This window comes from Lonchura striata, chromosome 5 (genome assembly GCF_046129695.1).
Source record: "Lonchura striata isolate bLonStr1 chromosome 5, bLonStr1.mat, whole genome shotgun sequence".
NCBI lineage: Eukaryota > Metazoa > Chordata > Aves > Passeriformes > Estrildidae > Lonchura > Lonchura striata.
The window spans coordinates 28,612,208-28,630,647 of NC_134607.1; the positions used below are offsets into that span (position 1 = coordinate 28,612,208).

General features: G+C 38.7%; 1 long non-coding RNA gene across 1 annotated transcript in view; it reads left to right on the forward strand.

The window, feature by feature from the left end:
• The first annotated feature begins 209 nt into the window (after positions 1 to 209).
• LOC144246266 (uncharacterized) overlaps positions 210 to 18,440 on the forward strand; it is an 81,435-nt gene continuing 63,204 nt past the window's right edge. Inside the window, exons 1-2 of the long non-coding RNA XR_013339940.1 lie at positions 210 to 235; positions 16,084 to 16,168. This is a non-coding gene — a long non-coding RNA (uncharacterized LOC144246266). The remainder of the gene's footprint in view (positions 236 to 16,083; positions 16,169 to 18,440) is intronic.

Consider the following 18,440-nt stretch of genomic DNA (forward strand, 5'->3'; position numbering starts at 1 on the left):
GTTCCCTGGGTGTTTTCCATCGGAGAAACCTACATCCTGTTATTGGGGAGTTTTTCGACTTCCCTTTGCAAAGTGAAAGAGTCTGGGAATGCAATGTTTGTCTGTTCTGATCTCTTTCTGGCTCACGTCTATCTATGAACAGCAAATGCCTAAATAAAAAGGAAAAGCTATCTAGTAGGGTGCTGATTTAAAAACCAACACAGATGGAACAGCACTAAGAAGTCTGTATGTAGACGTAAGTATATGCATGCATATAAATGTATTAAACACTGTGTGTGATGGATCCTAAAATAATCATCCTTCAGGCCAAAGCCGTTTACATTCCTGACTGAAGATTCCTTGCATGTGCCTATCTTTACGTGTTTCTACACGACACACACGAGTGTATCCGTCTGTATAATCGTGTCGCACACTCCTGCGGTGGGACCTTTGCTGCTTTGCAGCTGAGGTCTCCGGGGAGTGGCGCGGCCGCCGGAGGGAAGCGCGGCTCCATGCCAGGGCCGCGGCTTGCGGGGCTCACGGTGCGGACTTTTGGTTGCTAATACGCGTTTGTTTAATGTTGCGTTGCCAGGTCTGGCCTGTGTCTGTGATAAGTCCGCAGAGGCAGGAGCCGGTTGTGCTTGGAGCTTTCCCTTTCACCCAGTCGGATGGCGGAGGGCACGGACGGGGTTTCGGCGAGGAGCTGCTGCCCCCGCACCAACTCCTGACTGCGCAGCTGGAGGGCAAGGGGGTCCCCAAAGCCCCTCCTGTCCCCTCGACCTTTGCTTCTAGAGACCTACAAGTGCTCCAGGGGTGTTCACAGGGAAACCTGCTAAGATCTGGTCAGGCGAAAGTGTAACCCATGCACATCCCCATCATTTCCGTAATGCCAAGACAGGTATATGCGCACTTGGTTTCACAAAGAGCCCGTTCAATGATACTTCTTTAAATGGTAAAGAAACTGCAATTTTGTTTTTTATGGAAAGGAGAAAGCTTAAACTATGCATGCATTATCTGGATATATTTAGTATATAGCATTCCCTCATGCAGTTATGATATTTGTTCAGAAACAGTGGCTAAAGTAAGCTTGGATTCTGGATAGAGCTGAGACACCTGGTTTGCATCCACTGTTATTTTCATGTCCTGTATGTTTATTAGAGACATGTGACAGTATAAAAGAGTAAACCCATGTGGATGAAGTCCTTTGTTTCCCTTGGGGCCAAGAGAAGGGTTCTGAGCATAGAGATACAGTAGTAAAAGCAATAATACCTTTACCATTTCTTTTCAGGATAAATACTACGATCTTCCCCTTTTTGTGGGATATTTTGTTATGGCTGAGTATAGTGCCAAGTCCCTGGCATATGGTTCAAAAACGCTGAAAGTCTTGTCATCTTCCCAATTCCTCACAGCTTGCTTTACTGTACTTTTTTGGTATACTGTTCCCTATAATTCCCCAAAGCTCTAAAAATGCCTTGAAAACTTTAGGGAATAGTCCAGCTTATAAACCAGTGGAGTCAGTTAGGAATGATTTAAGTTACTCTGAGTAAATCTTCCATCCTGCTTTAAAACTCATAATCTTATGTTTTTCAAGCATTTGTGAGATGGAGAAGCATGCTGATAGCTTTAATGTATTTAACTGCCTCTGCACTCTCAAAATCTCAGATGAGCAGCAAAGCCAATGGCCAGGCTCCAAGAACACCCTCCCTGCCCTCAGATCATACTGGAGATTTGTTTGTTTGTAAAAATCAATTGGAAGGCTTCTTCATCTGAGCTCTGGCTGAGTTTGATTTATGTGATGGGTAAGGTGTCTGACCATGAAGCTTTCAAAGGGTCTGGAATAACTGTGGGAGCTCACAGTGTACACTGGTACTGGGTTGGAGTTTGATTTATGTGATGGGTAAGGTGTCTGACCATGAAGCTTTCAAAGGGTCTGGAATAACTGTGGGAGCTCACAGTGTACACTGGTACTGGGTTGGAGGCTCCCAGTCAGGAGCTGGCTGACAGGTAGGAGCCTCTCTGCTGGGGTAAGGGACCAATAAACAGGGACTCCCATTCTCTCTGGTTTGTGCAGTTCTAATCTGAGTTGTATTCAGAGAACCAAAGGTACTGGAGAAATCTGTGAGATTATTTAGGAGCTTCTTAGAAACCAGATGATATAAGAAAATCAGCTGGAAATGCCTTTTCTTAACAAAAGAAGGAAATAAAAAAAAACAAAACCAAAAACAACAGGGGATTGCAGGTCAAAAGTGCAGTGTCATAATAGGCAGCAGTGTGTCCAGGAAGGGGAAACTAAGGACAGTCTAGGAACAGCTCTTATAAAAGCAGTAGGATAGGGAGCCCTCTGAGCTCCAATTTATATAAGGAAGTTCCAGAAGGCAGGAAGCAAACACTGTGGTTCAGCCACAGTGAGAAACAGAGCTTTTGTGGCTTTCTGTGGTCACCTAGGGTGACTTGACATTTTAAGTAGTGATGGGGATTGAGGTGAATCACCCCAGGTAGAAGGAGAATGAAAACTCCACAGTCATGCAGACAACATCCTGGCCTCATGAATCCAGCTGGAAATATGCTACTTCTTGTACTTCCAGATATCATCATTTTCTCTTTCCTGACAGGGCTTCAGAGTCATCATCAGGTGTCATGGTGGCTTTAAGCTTACACCAACCAACCACACTACAAAGAAACTTCTGGGTAACCAGGGTATAGTAGAAAAGTTCCAACCCCTGGCTTTGAACAGGTGCTTTGTAGCCTGTGCTGTGCACATCCCACTCCATCCTACTCATATCCACGCTAAGCAACATGGACCACTTCCCTTTTTTCACTTATTTATCTTTATGTCTTTTTATTGGGTGATTTCTCTGCTGCTTGGTTACATATTTGTGTTGGGCTGAATAATTGTCATGGTTGGTTTCTTGCTTGTTTGTCATAATTGATCTCGTTCATTGAATAAAATATTAAAATTAATATCAGGAAGAACTGAGGTGACTACAGAGTAGGTTTTTCATGTCCTCATTTTCATTTGCTGTTTGACTTTGGTCTGCCATGAAGGGCCAGTTGCCAGTGATTGTATCTGCACACACACACACATGTACATACACAGATACAATGAGCTCTTTCATTGTCAGGCTTTACAAGTAAATGGAGGGTTCTTGTGTTCATACAGTTAGTTTGGATTCATTCATACATGCTTTTGAATGCTGACTGTAAGCTGCTTCATGACCTCAGGTGTCACACAACATCCCTCTTACATCCAATAGTTAAGGACCAAGCTGCTGAAGCATCTCCGTGTGAAGTGGATTTCAGAGTCTTTGCAAAAGAGGCTTTTGCTGAAAAATTCCATAGAAGTATGCTCCAGTAAATATTACCTTTAGTTCAGATAAAAGTATGAAAGGCTTCATTTAATAGTATTGCAGAAGTCATGTAGTACTGAAAAATGTAGGAGTCCTAGAACTTGTTTAGAGCAGTTTCTTTAGCAGGTTGAAAATTTAAAAGTATAAAAAAATTATTGCACATAAACACTCCTGTATAAATAAATTTTGTAGTGCAAGAGTTCAAGAAAGATCAAATTCAACACAAGTTCATTATTTATATATAAATGTTGATTTAAAAGTGATGTCAATTTAAAAGTGATATTATAGCCAAATCATACCACTGTGGAAAGACAGGGGTTCTCTTGCTTATCATGTTTCACCAAATTACTTGCAGTGAGTTGCAGCATGTATAAGCAACACCCAACTTAATAATTTTCAAGGCAGAGTGAAAAATACAAATTTTATAGCTGATAATCACAAAGGTTTGGCCTGGGGAGTGAGAAATTACCTAGATATAGGGTTAACTGAGGACATAATTGCCAGGCACACTATCATACCAGTAAAATGTGTGTATGGAATAGAATGATTTCAATTTGCATATTTGGCGCTGTTTATTTTCTCGTTCCCTAAAGCATCGAGGATAGACATTTCATACCAACCAAATGTCATAAAACTGGCTCCTGCCTTGCACTGGCATGCTGTAAAACATGTATTTTAAACCCTACCAGCAGCCTCCCTTCTGCTCTGTGAGCACAATGCCAGCTGCCACCGGTCAGCCTGATCTTGCCCACGCACGGAGCAGTTGCTGAGTAGGAGGAAGGCCAGCAGCTGGGGTAAGCGTGTGCCCAGCCCAGAGCCAAGATAACATTGCTGCAAATTTATTTAAATGTAATGGCTGATATGACTAAAGCTATCTGGAGAGCAACTATCAGTCAGCTATCAGACAGCAACTTCTAACCATGTTGGAGATACATACAGGGTGTGTATATTTAATGTGAATCTGATGGCTGTGATCTCATACCCTCTCCCTGGCCACTTGGGAACAGGAGATCATTGATAGTTAAAGTCAAAGTAATGAGTGTGAGGTGATAAGAAAACGTGGAGGAAACCTATATTCATTACATGAAAAAATATGATAGAAACAAAGTTCATCTGACACCAGTTGCTCAAAGAATTAGCTGTTTAAATCTAAGGTGCCAAAATGCAAGTTTATTTCATTCTAGAGTACAATGATGTGCATCTGGTTACAATTATCTAAATATAGATCCTGTGTAATTTTAATTGCTTGTGAGACATACCACCTGCTGTTCCAAGAAACGTGAAATATTTTGCAAATTCAGTGTCATATGCAAGCTCTGTTCTACCTCCAAATGGCTTGAAGTACCTAAGTTCTCTGAAGTAGCACAAGAACCTACAAGTATTCCTTGAATACTTTATATCATTTAAACACCAAGACATCATTGTCTTAATCTAAAACTACATCCTACTCCCAAAAATTCAGTGAAATCCATTAAAAAAAAAACAGACTTCAAAGCTTCAGCTTTGCAAGTATCTATCACTATGAGTAATAGCTATCAGTATCATACTGGGTTAGTAGTGATGAAGACTTTGGATAGGCTTGAACTAAGATGGAGGACAGCTGATCTCATTATTCTTTGAAAATATGAAGGAGTTAGATTTTTGCTTCCTTGAATGGCTGAGATAAAAAAAGAGCCTCACAGCTCTTCAAATTTGGAAAATAAAAAATATTGCTTTATTTATAATGATGAATGGAACAATGTAGTGTTCTCACACCTAATAAGATGTCATCAGTTACTGAATCCAATCTGGAACCTGGAGATGTTACTGGAGTCCTCTCTGGAACCTGTTTTCATGCAACATTTCATCCAGCAAGGACAAAAAATCCTGCAAGATCTCCTTGAGTCTTAAGCTTCTTTCTGAAATATGGAAATTTTTGAATGATAGCAAAATGAAGGTTGAGATTTTTTTCCTGGAAAAAAGAACATCTATTGCCACAACCTCATGGAAAATGGCCTCTACAATGAAGGAGTAAATCCTTGCCCACATGAGAAGTCCTCTCCTGCATAGCAGTGTCAGTGAGCACTAGTGCAGATGTAGTCTGTTCTGAAGTGGATCATTTCTTTCAAGGGGAGCTTTACACTTTTGCTTGGGTCACTTTTGCTTCTGTGTCTTCTCTCCATTGGTATGGCTTTTCACTACATGTAGTAGTAAGGACTGGATAATTGAGGGTTTCACTGCATACTTGCTTTTCCAGGTCATTCCTGAATATATTAAATAAAACTAGTTCCAGTATCTTGTACCTGGAGATACTCCAATATTTTATCCATCCTATAAGTGAAACTTAAGCCCTATCTTTTGCTTTCTGTCTTTTAACCAGGTCTCAAACTCTTAAGTAGTGATTCTTCCAGAATAGTGGCATCTTGATAACCTTTGGTGCCAGAGAGCTTTTAGTTAACTTTGTCTGCACTTCTTGTTGTATTACTATGTATTTATTCCATCTGACCTAAATTAAGATAGTCAAATTTCTGTGGCACATGCTAACACTCACCAAGCAATCATAATATCCTTTTTCATAGTTCCAGGTGATCAACTACCTCTAAAATATTTTTAAATCTGTAAAATCTGCTGTGCTGTAAAAAAAAAAAAAATTAATATGGCACAGAACTGCCCAGATGTCACTCTTGACAGGTCTCAGACACAGATATAGGCTTGGATTCCATCAGGAAGTACAAAGGAAAGGAGGAACTCGGGGTGTCCTGATCCCCAAATATGCACATGAGCATGTCTGCTGGAGGTCATCTCATTGCTCTGTGATGGTTATGGAAATTCCCAGTTTGAGCCAAATATGGTTTAAGAAATTTAATTATTTTAATTTTAATAAACATGGTGCTACTTCTCACTGCCATATCTCCATTGAATGCCACAATGTCTGTTCTGGATGTTGTGTGGAACCACACATAAAATATGCTTCATGGTATCCATTATGACACCTTCATTTCTACTGCAAAGGATTGGTAACTCCAATCCTTTGACATGAGAAGAGTCTTATCCCTCATTATTTGGTTTTATCAGGATACTGTCAGGTTTTTGTGCAGCAGCTGATTTCTTAGGATGGGCTCCATGTATATACAAAAGCAGTCACCCAGCCTTGGTAGAGCAGACCAGTCACCTGGGTGTAGCCAGACTCCAACAAATCTCATTATTGGTTCATTCAACCATATACACAGAAAAAAGAATATTTCACACTGGTTTTTACCTTATTTAAGAGCACTTCATAGTCTGATATTGCTGTTTTAATTTAGGACATTTAGTCTATAGTAACTGATGTTATTGCTTATATGGAGTTAAACCTTCAAAAAAACCATGTTTCTAGCTATGAGGTATAGGGTATGTATTTTTATTTTGCGTGGTGTGCTTAGTAGGTGGCAGTCTGTCTCTTCCTCTCTAAATGTTCCTGAGTTATTGTCATGAAAACGACTCTTCTAATTCTGTAGAAGAGAGAAACAAAATGTAATTTTTACCCTGGCAGAACTTTGGGATGGATGAAGCAATTTACTGAAGTGTCTTTAAAAAAAGTTTCACCTTGGGACAGAAAATAGAAAAGAAAGATTTAGCCTGTTGCAAGATTCAGGGGTGCTTACCCCTCTTTACTTATGTGCCTATGTAGACAAAATAATAAAACCCCAGTATTTCCTAAGAAATCACCAGTGTGCTATATAGTTTCTAACAATGCATCTGAGGGTGCTGCACAGCCCCATTATCCAAATGTCTACAAGCTTCACAATATTCAATGTTTTTTCTTATTCCATCCCTGCTAAGGAGAGAATGCCTCTAAGGAGAGAATGTGAACAGAGAACCAAAAGACTTTCAAAGCACTGCTGAACAAAGACACAGCACTGAACTTGAACATCTGAGCTTGTTCCTGAGTTTGTCCCAGCACACAAGCTGCTGTGGCTCAGCCCTGTAGCTGTGGCCCTTTGCCCTCCCTGCTGCAGGAGGGGATACATCAGTCTGACACCATCAGCAGCCCCCCGGACTGGTGTGTACCTGCTTAGACCTGTTCATGCAGGCATCGGTCTCAGCTAATTCTGAGCAATGCCAATTGAACCACACAAAGCACAGGGACTGCAGAACTCAGCCAGGGTGCTCAGTTCCCTGGGCTCTCCAGGTGACAGTGCTATGCTCTGCACAACCACACTTCCTGCACTTGCAGGGGTGGTCAAAGCTCTGTGGCTTGTGCCTTGAGGCTGGCTGGGATAGCTAGTGGGAGCTTGCTGTCACCTGCTTTAAATCTAAGCAGATTTTGTAGCAAATTAGACCTGTCTATCACACAGTATTGTGTTCAGCACAGAAAAAACTCAGCATTTTCCAAATCACGGCTAAAAACAGATAGTACTGCAAGACTGTAGATGTTAATCAGAAACAGAGAAATATGGTTTAATATTCTTCTCATCCTGGTGAGATTCAGATTGTCCTTCCCAGGATATTGCACTCCTTGGCTGCCTACAGACAAGACTGTGGTGATGGTCATTTACTCTACATCCAAAATGTGAAACTGATGAGAGAATAGAAAGCAGAAAAGTGTCTAAATTTACAGGCTACTATTTATAGGTACATCCTTGGCAAGGAGAAGGCCTCATTTCTGCTTCCTGCTTCCACATTGATCTGTGTGCTTGATCCAGTGACCTATAATGAGGCAAATTCAACACGTGGCAGGGCAGGGCTTTTATGTTGTATGAGGCAGTCATGGCAAAGTGTAGAGAGGGGTGATGTTAATCAATAGTCACCATGACTTCTAAATTGTTTTTCTCAGTCAGAGATTGGTGAGATCGGAGATTGGTGCTAAATTGCTGCTAATTGGTCCTTCCCATATGGGAAGAATGGACGAGTGTTAAGACATAAGAATGAGGTGAGAACAATAGGTTAGAACATGAAGGCAGGTGCTGAGGATGCTGGAGGATGGAGCTACTGCTGCAGGTAGAGGAGGCACTGGATAAATGGGAAGCTAGAGCCAAGATGGAGCTCTATCTCTATTTGCAGAGAGAATGGACTGTGCCAACATGAGGAACAGCACAGTGGGGAACTGTTTCTTTAAGTGCAAGATGAGAACACTGACCTCGCCGATGTCTGAGGAGAAACCTAATCTTTTTTAATCATTTTTTAGTATATAAAGCATTTTATTTGGGAGCTGCTTATCTCAGGCTGGGTCATATAATGGTAGTGTTTCTGCTCTCTCTCCTCTGTGTTGGGTCATGTGAGAAGGATCTGTCCATGATGCTGCTATCCCAGCTCTGGAGTCTTCCAGTGGTTTCTTGGCATTTAGGATCTCACTTCCAAGGTTGTTGCCCCATCTTCTGTTTGTCTCTGCACCCCACAACCACTCTGAAATCATGCAGGAAGCTTTGTCCCTGTGCTGACACAGTGCTGGAGGCAGCAGGGGCAGGTGGGCACTACACAAGAGGTTTTCATCCTGTAGAGCTTGATATGCCATGAGGCTGCATGAAACTGAAAGGAATTCTCATCTCCAGATAGGATTTTCCTTGGACCTGTCCATTTTTCAACATAAATAGAAGTCCTTCAAAACAGAATCTTATCTTGGAAAAACTTAAGAGGTTTCAGCAATCAAGGCAAGTGATGTTTAAGATTAATTATGTCCCTGCCAAATCATACTCATGGTGCTACTCATGTATTCCATGGGATCTATTGAGAAAATGGAGTCAGTGAGATCAGTCAGTGAATCAAATGGCTAGTGTCCTTCTCTGGTAGAAAAACAATCCAAAAACATCCTGGCAAATATTATAAATTAATGTTCTTCCCTTTGTTCAAGGAATAGTGCAGGATATGCTGGTGTTTCTCTTTATATGGATAACATTGCTTGCTAAATTAGGAGATTTTTAATAGAGGGATTTGACAGTATCTTGAGTTACAGTCAGCTGTCATTTATTATCTATGATCATAGCAACATGACAAGTTTTTCTTGATATTCTAGACACTTTCAGAGGACATTAGAAAGATATATAAGTTGGGTGAGAGGTACAGTACCAATGAGAGTAGGACTATTAAATCTAGTGATTAAGGGCAGGGATGTGTATTATGACTAGAAGCTCCTATCTCTAAATTGCCAGTGATTGTTTAAACAAAATTTAAGCTAATTTTCTCCTGGTTGGTGTTCACCAAAACATTCCTTTCAGTGACCACCAAAGCCTGAATGAGCAACATGATAACATGATAATGGGTCATCCTGCCAGTTATTCAAACATTCTAAATAAAAAAAAAAGTGAACCTGAAGTGTAATGAAGCATCAGGACTTGACCTCAGATATCATTTACATAAAGAATAAACAGAGTAGTTGGTTTAGGAAAGTTACATAAGCAGTATTTTTCCTTATCACCACACTTGAAATTAGATACAATACCTCAGTTAAAATATGTCAGACCAACTATTTTGAATTGCTGAGTTATAGAATAGACTTGTTTTTTTGTTTATTGTCTCAGGTGGCTGGCTATGATTGTTTCTTTGTACTACATTTCTTAAGTAGTCAATTATAAAAAATAGCTACATTTCACAATTTGCAAATGATTTTATTTCCAAATTATTTATATAATATATTTATATATTTATATAAGATATAATTTATTTATATATTATATTTATATAATATTATTTGCAAATAATTTTATACAAAAGAGTGCTACAGTTCCTTCAGTAATGCTTCCTCAGTTTTCAAAGCTTACTAGGAAATTTTATTTCAGTATTTACTGTTATGCTCCCTCTTTAAAAATTGCATCTGTAAAAAATATTGTGGAACTAAATCACCATACAGAATTACAGTATGGATAAGGTTGGAAAGGACCACAGTGTTTCATCTGGATCAACCTCCCCACTCAAGCAGGGTCATCCCAGAGCACACGGCGCAGAATTGTGTCCAGATGGTTCTTGAGTATCTCCAGTGAGGGAGACTCCAGAAGGTTCAGTAGTGAGCTGTGAGTAACTGAAGCAGTCAGTCAGATGTAACAAAGTCAGCATTTAATTCTTGACTCCTGAGCTTTAACCTGCCGCTATTGAGGCAAGACAAAATTTTAACTGGTGGGCTGTCAGGAGAGCCCTAAGCTAGCTAGCTCTGAGTGATGGCTTTGTCTACAGCCCTGCTAGATGCAGATGCTGACTTGGCCACAGAAGCAGCGTGTTGCTGCAAGCACTGCTCTGAGCCTGAGCTAGCTCTGCCTGGGGCCTGGTTTTGGGGCTGCACAGCCAGCAGTGCTGGTGCTCAGCCTGTGTGCTGAGTATCCCGATGGACTGCCAACATACCCTGCATGCTCTGCTGGCCTCAGACCTTGCTGTTGCAAGTCTGCACAGCTCTACTTGCCTCTGGGTTGTGGGCCAAAGAATGGGCAAGCAAGAGAGATTTGCTGGGCTTTGTTATGGTCTTTTTTTGCCAATGCTCTTTGGAGATCCTATAGACAATACAGCCTTAGCTTATGGAGAGCTGTGGTGAAGGACACCTCCATGGCTCTCTGTCTATATGTTGATACTGACCTTCCTATGTAGTAGTCATTCTTTAACACACTAACTATTCTCCCTTGCTTTACAATTTGGTTAGTCAGAAATTTTTAAAAGTAGATCCTCTTCATAATCACAGTGCATCAGAGAAGAGTCACTACCTTCCTTCTTTCAACTTTGAATGAATCACAGAATTAATCTTGGACACCTAGAAAGCTGTATTTCTAAATATCAGGAAACTATTTAAAGCCTGTGTTCAGCTGTCATGTCCTTATGGAGGTTGTGTAGCTCTGAAATGTTGAAAAAATGCACTATTTGAAAATAAAAGCAAGTTATAGCACACCAGACTGCAAGCATCTGAATTGTGAAGGCTGGATGCAAAGCTTAGAAAATAAAGAGTGGAATTTCATGCTGACAACTCTCAGGCATTTTTATTCAAATGTTTCATTTAGGATGATTTTAAACCTCCATGACCAGTGCCAACAAAATAAGTAAATAATTGCAGACAGTCTATGGGGATGCCGCTGTCTTGGAGAATGATGAACAAATACCCACATATCACATTCCCTGGGGTCCCAGCTTGTCCTCCACCCTCATGAGACAGGCTCTGTGGATTTCTGAAGTGGTTTCAAAGTGAGGCACTGACTCCTGATGGTGTACAGATGTGACTTCCTTAAACATTTGCAAATGTGCCTATGTTCACACACCCAGATGTGCACATTCCCATACCTCTGTGATTAGTCCTATGGCCTGATTGGCAAGACACTAAATCGGTTTGTAAGACATTTCTTCTGGTCTCTCCTCAGAGCTGGTAAATCCTTAACACCACTGAAGCAATTAAGAGAGGCTTCCATGCCTTCACACCTAGGGAAAAATATGGAAGATGGGGATCTCAATATCAAGCACAGACTTGAACCTGTTACTGCCTATGGGTGTCCTAGCTGAGTATTACCTTTTGGCTTAAACAAGCCCACCATCACAGTGATGGGTTGAAACTATCCCAGTTTCATATTATGAAACTCACTTCTCCCACTTTTTCCTCTACTGATGGTAATAAGCAATTCAACACAACCTGCAATATTTCCTGTCATCAAAACCAGTCACTTGCCATAGGTGTCCATGCAGCACTAGTGTAAAGGGAAGGACACAAGCAGATCAATAATCAGAAAGGATGGACCTTCCAGGTTTGTATTTCTTGGATGTTTTCTTTCTTACCATTACAATATCCATTAAGTTGGTAATAATGTACACTACAGCTTCTGCGCCAAAGAATTAAGTGGTCTTTTAGATTGCAAGCTCTTGCAATGCTCTTGTATCCTTCTGAAATTGGATACAGGAGAGCAAGTGCTTTATTTGAGCTTGTTAATTCACCTGGTCTAACAGATGAGTTAAAAACTCCAACAATTTCCTTTCTCAGTTAGGAAAAATCCAAATCTAATCTTTGATGTTCTTTCTTATGATCAAACTATGGCGTGACTGGTTACTGTAGACTTTTAGACTCTGTATTTTGGCCTTTTCTTATGTGTTTCCTGTGCTCCAAAACTGAAAAGGTGATGTAAACTTGTTGGATCAGGGATCACATCTTCCATTTAGAATGTAGTACAGTGGTACCTATGAGACACACATTACAAAGTACGACTGTAACAATAGTTGACATTCCAGAAATTTAGCAGGAGTCAACCAGATTTACTTTTCCAGACATTTCTCTCCTCTTCCAGCTTTTTACTTTTGAAGTGCTTGAGTTATTCTCTGACTTAATGCCAAAATAATCCTGGGTTGATAAGAGAAATAATTTCTGGATTTGTGAGAAAGTTGTGTGCTAATTTATGGGAAATATTTTAGAAATGGCCTCACCATACTTCTGCTCTTTGACACTGCGAATATAGAAGCTGTTTGTTTTCTCTACAGTAATCAGGGATACATTACTTAAAAATTTCAGGAACTTTCATGTGATCATTTCAGTTAATAGAAGAGAAAAAGACATTTATAAGTTTCAGTCGCAGTGTGATAATAGAGTTTTTCAATTTGTAAATTCATTTGGATAATCTGGGACTCACTCCCTTTTGTAAAAATTTATCAATCTGTGCCAGTGCCTAAAATAAATGTACATCCAGTCAAATAAATTTCTCTAAGGATATGGAAATGTCATGGATTTTAACTAAGTAAGTTCAAGACATTTTACTTGAATTACTATAATCTCTGTGCAATACCCTCGGTCACAGGGCTAATCTAGATGATTTTTATGGGAACTTTGCTTCATCTTTTATTTTTCTACTAAGCCAGTAGAAATTAGTAGTTTTATTGTGAGGTGACTCAACAAAAATCAGACAGTGTTAATCAGTGGGACAAAATCCTCTTTTGCATTAACATGTGTCCTGAAAAAAAGCAAAAATAGCATAAAACTTCATTAGCCCGTTGCCATGACATTGGAGTTTACATCACCCAGCCTTCTTACAGGATTATCTTTCTGGTGGATTTTCATAGAAAGCTTTCTTCAAGAACCTGTCTTAGATGAAGCAAAGAGAAGATGGTATTGACACCTAGCCATGAGCAAACCCAAAGGTCCCTGCATGGAAACTCAGCATTAGACTGTGGTTACCCAGGTTGACACATGTGCTGTGTCATGGCTTTACACAAAATGTCTGTTCTGCTGCAGGGATTGACAGGTCACTGATTTCAGGATACGTGATCCCAGCATAAGTTAAAACAGGATTCTTTAATGGGCACCTGTTGAAGAAAAGTTTCCATATGAAGTTAGAATAAACAGATCTACTGATGTATGTTACCTCCCATTTGACACCTTTCAGATCCTACTCCCAGAACATTACGTCAAAAGTCAGGCAGCTGAAGAAAGACAGGCAGCAGAACAGCACTACTCCAGTCATAGGAAGGCACATAACAGTGGAGGACTTTCTTCAGTGGCCTTGTGTGAGCATTTTCTCTTGAAGATGGTTCACATGCCCCACATGAAAAAAACTGCGTATGTTTGAGGTGTCAAAAACAGTTGACAGACCAAAAACTATTCTTGGTGCAAACTCTCCTACTGACCTCTGCAGTATTTTGGGAGAATAGCTTGACTCCAGGGATAAAAGAGTCTGCTATTTACATTTGAATTGTATTTGAAATGACATTGTATACACAGGAAATGCAGAGAATAACAGCAAGATTAGCAATAGAAATAATTTCATATTGTGTCACATAAAGGGCCTTGGACACTGTGGACTTTGATTTCCCCTGTTGTAAACAGGATCACTGATGAGCTTCAGAGCATTTTGACCCAAGAGCTGGAAAGATGAGCTCAGATTTGGATCTAGTTTCTGGTTTTGGAGGTAGTAATAAAGCTGTGTATTCCCACCTCCTCTTTCTCTTTTCCTGGTTTAAAGATGGAGCAACAGGATGCAGGCTGTAACAATTACCCCTTTACCTGGCTACAGGAGCAGGAACCTTTGGGATAAGGAGAGAGTAGAAGACTTCATGTGATAAATAGTTTAATTCAACTCAGGGCATTTGAGCATTTCTTTTAGAGTCCTAAATTTAGATATTTAAACATCTGAGAAGTGTAAGTTGATAAAATGTAATGACCTGTAATATGTCAGAGTGCAGACTAGGTAATCTGACCTTTTCATTTGAACAAGAGAACTTACAAACTGCATATATTTATTATTAGTATCATTATCATTCAAGTGAATGGTTTAGATTTGTTCTATGTTCTGCTCGTGATTCCCAAGGAGTGCATATATCTTTGGCAGGGAAGTGACATGTTAGGGTTTGGATTGTGTGCATCTGGAGGGTGAATTTCTTTTGTACTTATAAAATACTGGTGGGATGCAGAGTTTTTATATTTCATATATAAATTTATATATAATTTATATATAATTTCATATATATAATTTATGAAATATATTTCATAAATTTATCAGCCAGAGAGACAGAGAAAGAAACAGACAAAATAAAATATGGATTTTTCACCCAAGGATTTGCTAGATCTAACATAAATTTTTAAAAATACTTAAATGGTTTTATGTTCTTCTGATCATAGATTAGAAATGAATACTAACAAGAGCCAAATATATAATGTCTAAAGTCAACATATTAATAAATAATATCTAATTAAATAATGTCTAAAGTGATACACTCTAGAAGAAGAGCCACAGAATCAGCTTGTACTCACAGAAAATTGATGTGCAAAATTCCTGAGTTTCTTCTGAAAAGCCCAGTGACGATGCCCACCCTGAAAGAATTCCATCACTGGGGCTGTCTCCTATAACCTGCCCAAGCTCTCTCCTACAAGCACCATCACTTTGGTCTCCACAGAGGTGGTCTTCTTGGACTTATTTTAATTATGATATTTAACCAAAGGAGATTTAAACACTTACTTAAAGGGGATACATTCCTTAGTTGGCCCAAAAATGGAAGAACTGGCATGGTTTCACACAAAATTTTAGTTATACCACATCCTAAATAGGGCATATGTTGAGAAGTGGTAAATGAAGTCAAATAAACTACAGGAAAAAAAGTCTTCCTATAATTAGAGACAGACTGCAAAAAAAATTCCATCACACCAATAAAACATAAATGCTAAGTGAAAAAGTATCATCAGGTTTAATGATTTATAATCTATTATTTTATATATATATCATGTAACATCAAAACTACTGCACATATTTAAAAAGTAAATAAGAAAAAAATATTAGTGACTAAATATCATAGTATGATGGGTTGATGGTGCTTTTTTAGTGCTAGAGAACTCTCTTTGATAGCTTGTCTCTCTGGTATTTATGCCTGTCTGATTTTGTTTTCAAGCTATCCTTGTATTTCAGTTTTACCTTGCAAAAGTACATACTTCTATGGAAATACCACACATAGAAGGGTTCTTTTGCTTTAGAAGGGTTCATTTGCTTTTTGTGACAAGATTCAAGTAATTTTTTTTTAAATTTTCTGCTTGATCTAGTATTTTCATTCTTCTCAACACTTAAATAAACCTTCACTTTATTTTTCCCTATTACATAAGCATTCCCTTGATGAAACTGAATTTTTACTGTGTACAGTCTGCTGGGGGCAAAATCATTGCTATTATGAAATCAAGGGTTACCCCAAATCTAAATTAAAATAATTGTTTCTGAAACTCTTAGGACACATTCTTGTCTTACAATGAATTGAAGTAATTTAAATTGTGATAGTGAATGCCAGCCTCCATGCTGCCTCAAAATCAGTGTAATGTTCTTCTAGTATTGATGTTTACTTTTAAACATATAAATTCTCTCCCTTCTTCCAGTGTGAAGTCAAAATAAAGCAGACCAGATCCATTTATCCTTTTGCTCCTGTTTTGAACTTTTGGCTTGCTGTGCTGAAGAAAAAAGGTACAGTCTTCTTTTAAACATGTAGTTTAATGTGATCTTTGATCTTTGCACTTCAAAAAGATTTTCTTTTTTTTTCCTGGAACGGTCTTCCACAGATGAGTTACAAATCCCTGAAAACAGAAATTTGTAGTGGAAAAGCTGTCACCACATTAATTATTGTAGCATATATGCGGTGCTGCTTCTATAGTTAGTCACTGCTTAAAAATAAAAACGTGTTCTGACATAAAGTCTATCTTTACACTACCCAATGTCAAATGTTCAATGTTTAGTTAACTGTGTTTCAAAAAAGTGATTGCTATATTGCATTCCTTTGCCTTTTTCTTTCTTTTGAGAACATTAATCTGTTTGTATATAAAAGACTATATTTCCACTGACAGATAGAAGCTGGAAAAGAGCAAAGATTACATAGATCAAAAAGCTTCATTGCATGATAAAAAATATGTTGGATGTTTACTTAGAAAAACCATTAACTGGCTTATGGGGTTTTTTTGTGGGGTTTTTTGTAGTTTTTTTTTTTTTTTTTTTTTTTTTAAGCTTGCATTCTTTGTCAGCAGTTTGGATTCAGAGACTCTAAATTTAAAATTTTATATTGATCTCCTGTAGGTCTTGGCTTCCTTCTGATTGCTTCTGGACTTATGCTGGCTCTTTGGGTTTTAAATGAATTTGGAGGATTGAAGTCACTTAAACATAAATTACATGATCTCTTGTGGTAAACTTAGTGGACACTTAATAGATCGTGTGTTTCTGCTTGGTTATACTAAGAGCATATATTGTAGTATATTAGTATGTATATATTTGGCACAGGGAAAAAGCATAAATCATAGAACAGTACAAATTTCATGATGACAATCTTCTAGGAAATATCTAAAGAAAATTCTAAAGGAAAAATTGTCTGGTGATACAGCATGCTGTGCTGTAAGATTTTCTGGACTTCAAAAAGCATACAAAAAAGCATAACAAATTAAAAAATGCTTATGAAGTGGAAAGAGATAACTTTGGTTCTACAAAGTACTATCGTAAAGCTGACACTGCAATCCAAAGATTTTGGCCTTGGCTGCAATATTTGTGAAGCACTGAGTTTTAGCTGTACACAGCATTATGTATTTTACCCTCTGGAAGGTTCAGAATGTGACAGAAGGATCTTTTAATGTGACTGAAGATACACCAATAGAGAGAAGAAGCTGTAGCAGTCCCACTGAGGTATCTGTTAAGAAGCTGGATGTAACACAGAAAAAAAGGCTTCATTTTTTTTTGTTTGTTTGCTTTGACTTCTCCCAGACTGCTCTCTATGAAGTCTTCTGTGTCATTCTCTTTCTGTATAATTGTGTCATAATTATCTTTTCTATTTCCAACTCTGTTTTAAAACACATTTCTTCCTAACAGACTGCTGAACATTAAACCTTCTGTGGAAAGATGTGATTGCAGTAATCTTTAGAGAGAGCAGCCCTTCTCATTACTGATCTTGGGTGATATTATGGGATCTGGCATTACTGCAAAACATGTTCATCTTATTTCAAGCATTGATGGGTGCAGAACTGTTAAGTGCATGTCAAAATTTAATTGTTTTCATCATAATCATCTAAGTTATGCTACATTTTGACTGGTCCTCATTTTCTCTTCCTTGTGTTACAACACACAGACCAGCCAAAAATAAGAGTGTGAAAAATGCTATTATTGGTGGTCCTGGTCATAAACTAGCATAAGCAAAACATGGTGCTTTTCTATCAAAATCCTTATGTCTTCTGCAGAATTCCTTTGCTCTCCCGTGGTACTGGAGATCTGAGTGATGTCTCTCATCCTGGGATCCTGCCTCGCTGCTGCCTCTGACAATGTGCAGTGTGCTGGCAGCACAACCAAATGATAAATACCTTAACATCCAGTGCTTTAGTGTTTCTGGTGTTTTTCAGGCTGGAACTAGGCCTTGCTCAGGTACTCGTGTGTATTCCTCACTAAAGATAGATAATAGGAGCTCATAACTCACAACAACTGATGCACAGCAATACTTCATTGAAGTCAAGGCAGTTTATAGGCTTCAAATAAGTTACACATTGAGCTGATGACTGTAGACAAGCCAAATAAAATCAGAGTTTCTTTGCCTTTTCTAGGATTTAACCTTTAGTTAACTAATTCAAAATAAGAACACACCTTTTGCTTTTTTTTTTTTTTAATTTTGCCTTTTTTTTTTTTACCTTAATGAAGGCAAGACCTTGCATCTGGCATACCAAAGCAAAAGAATATTTAATTCAGGATCCAGATTTTGCAATTTGGGTCC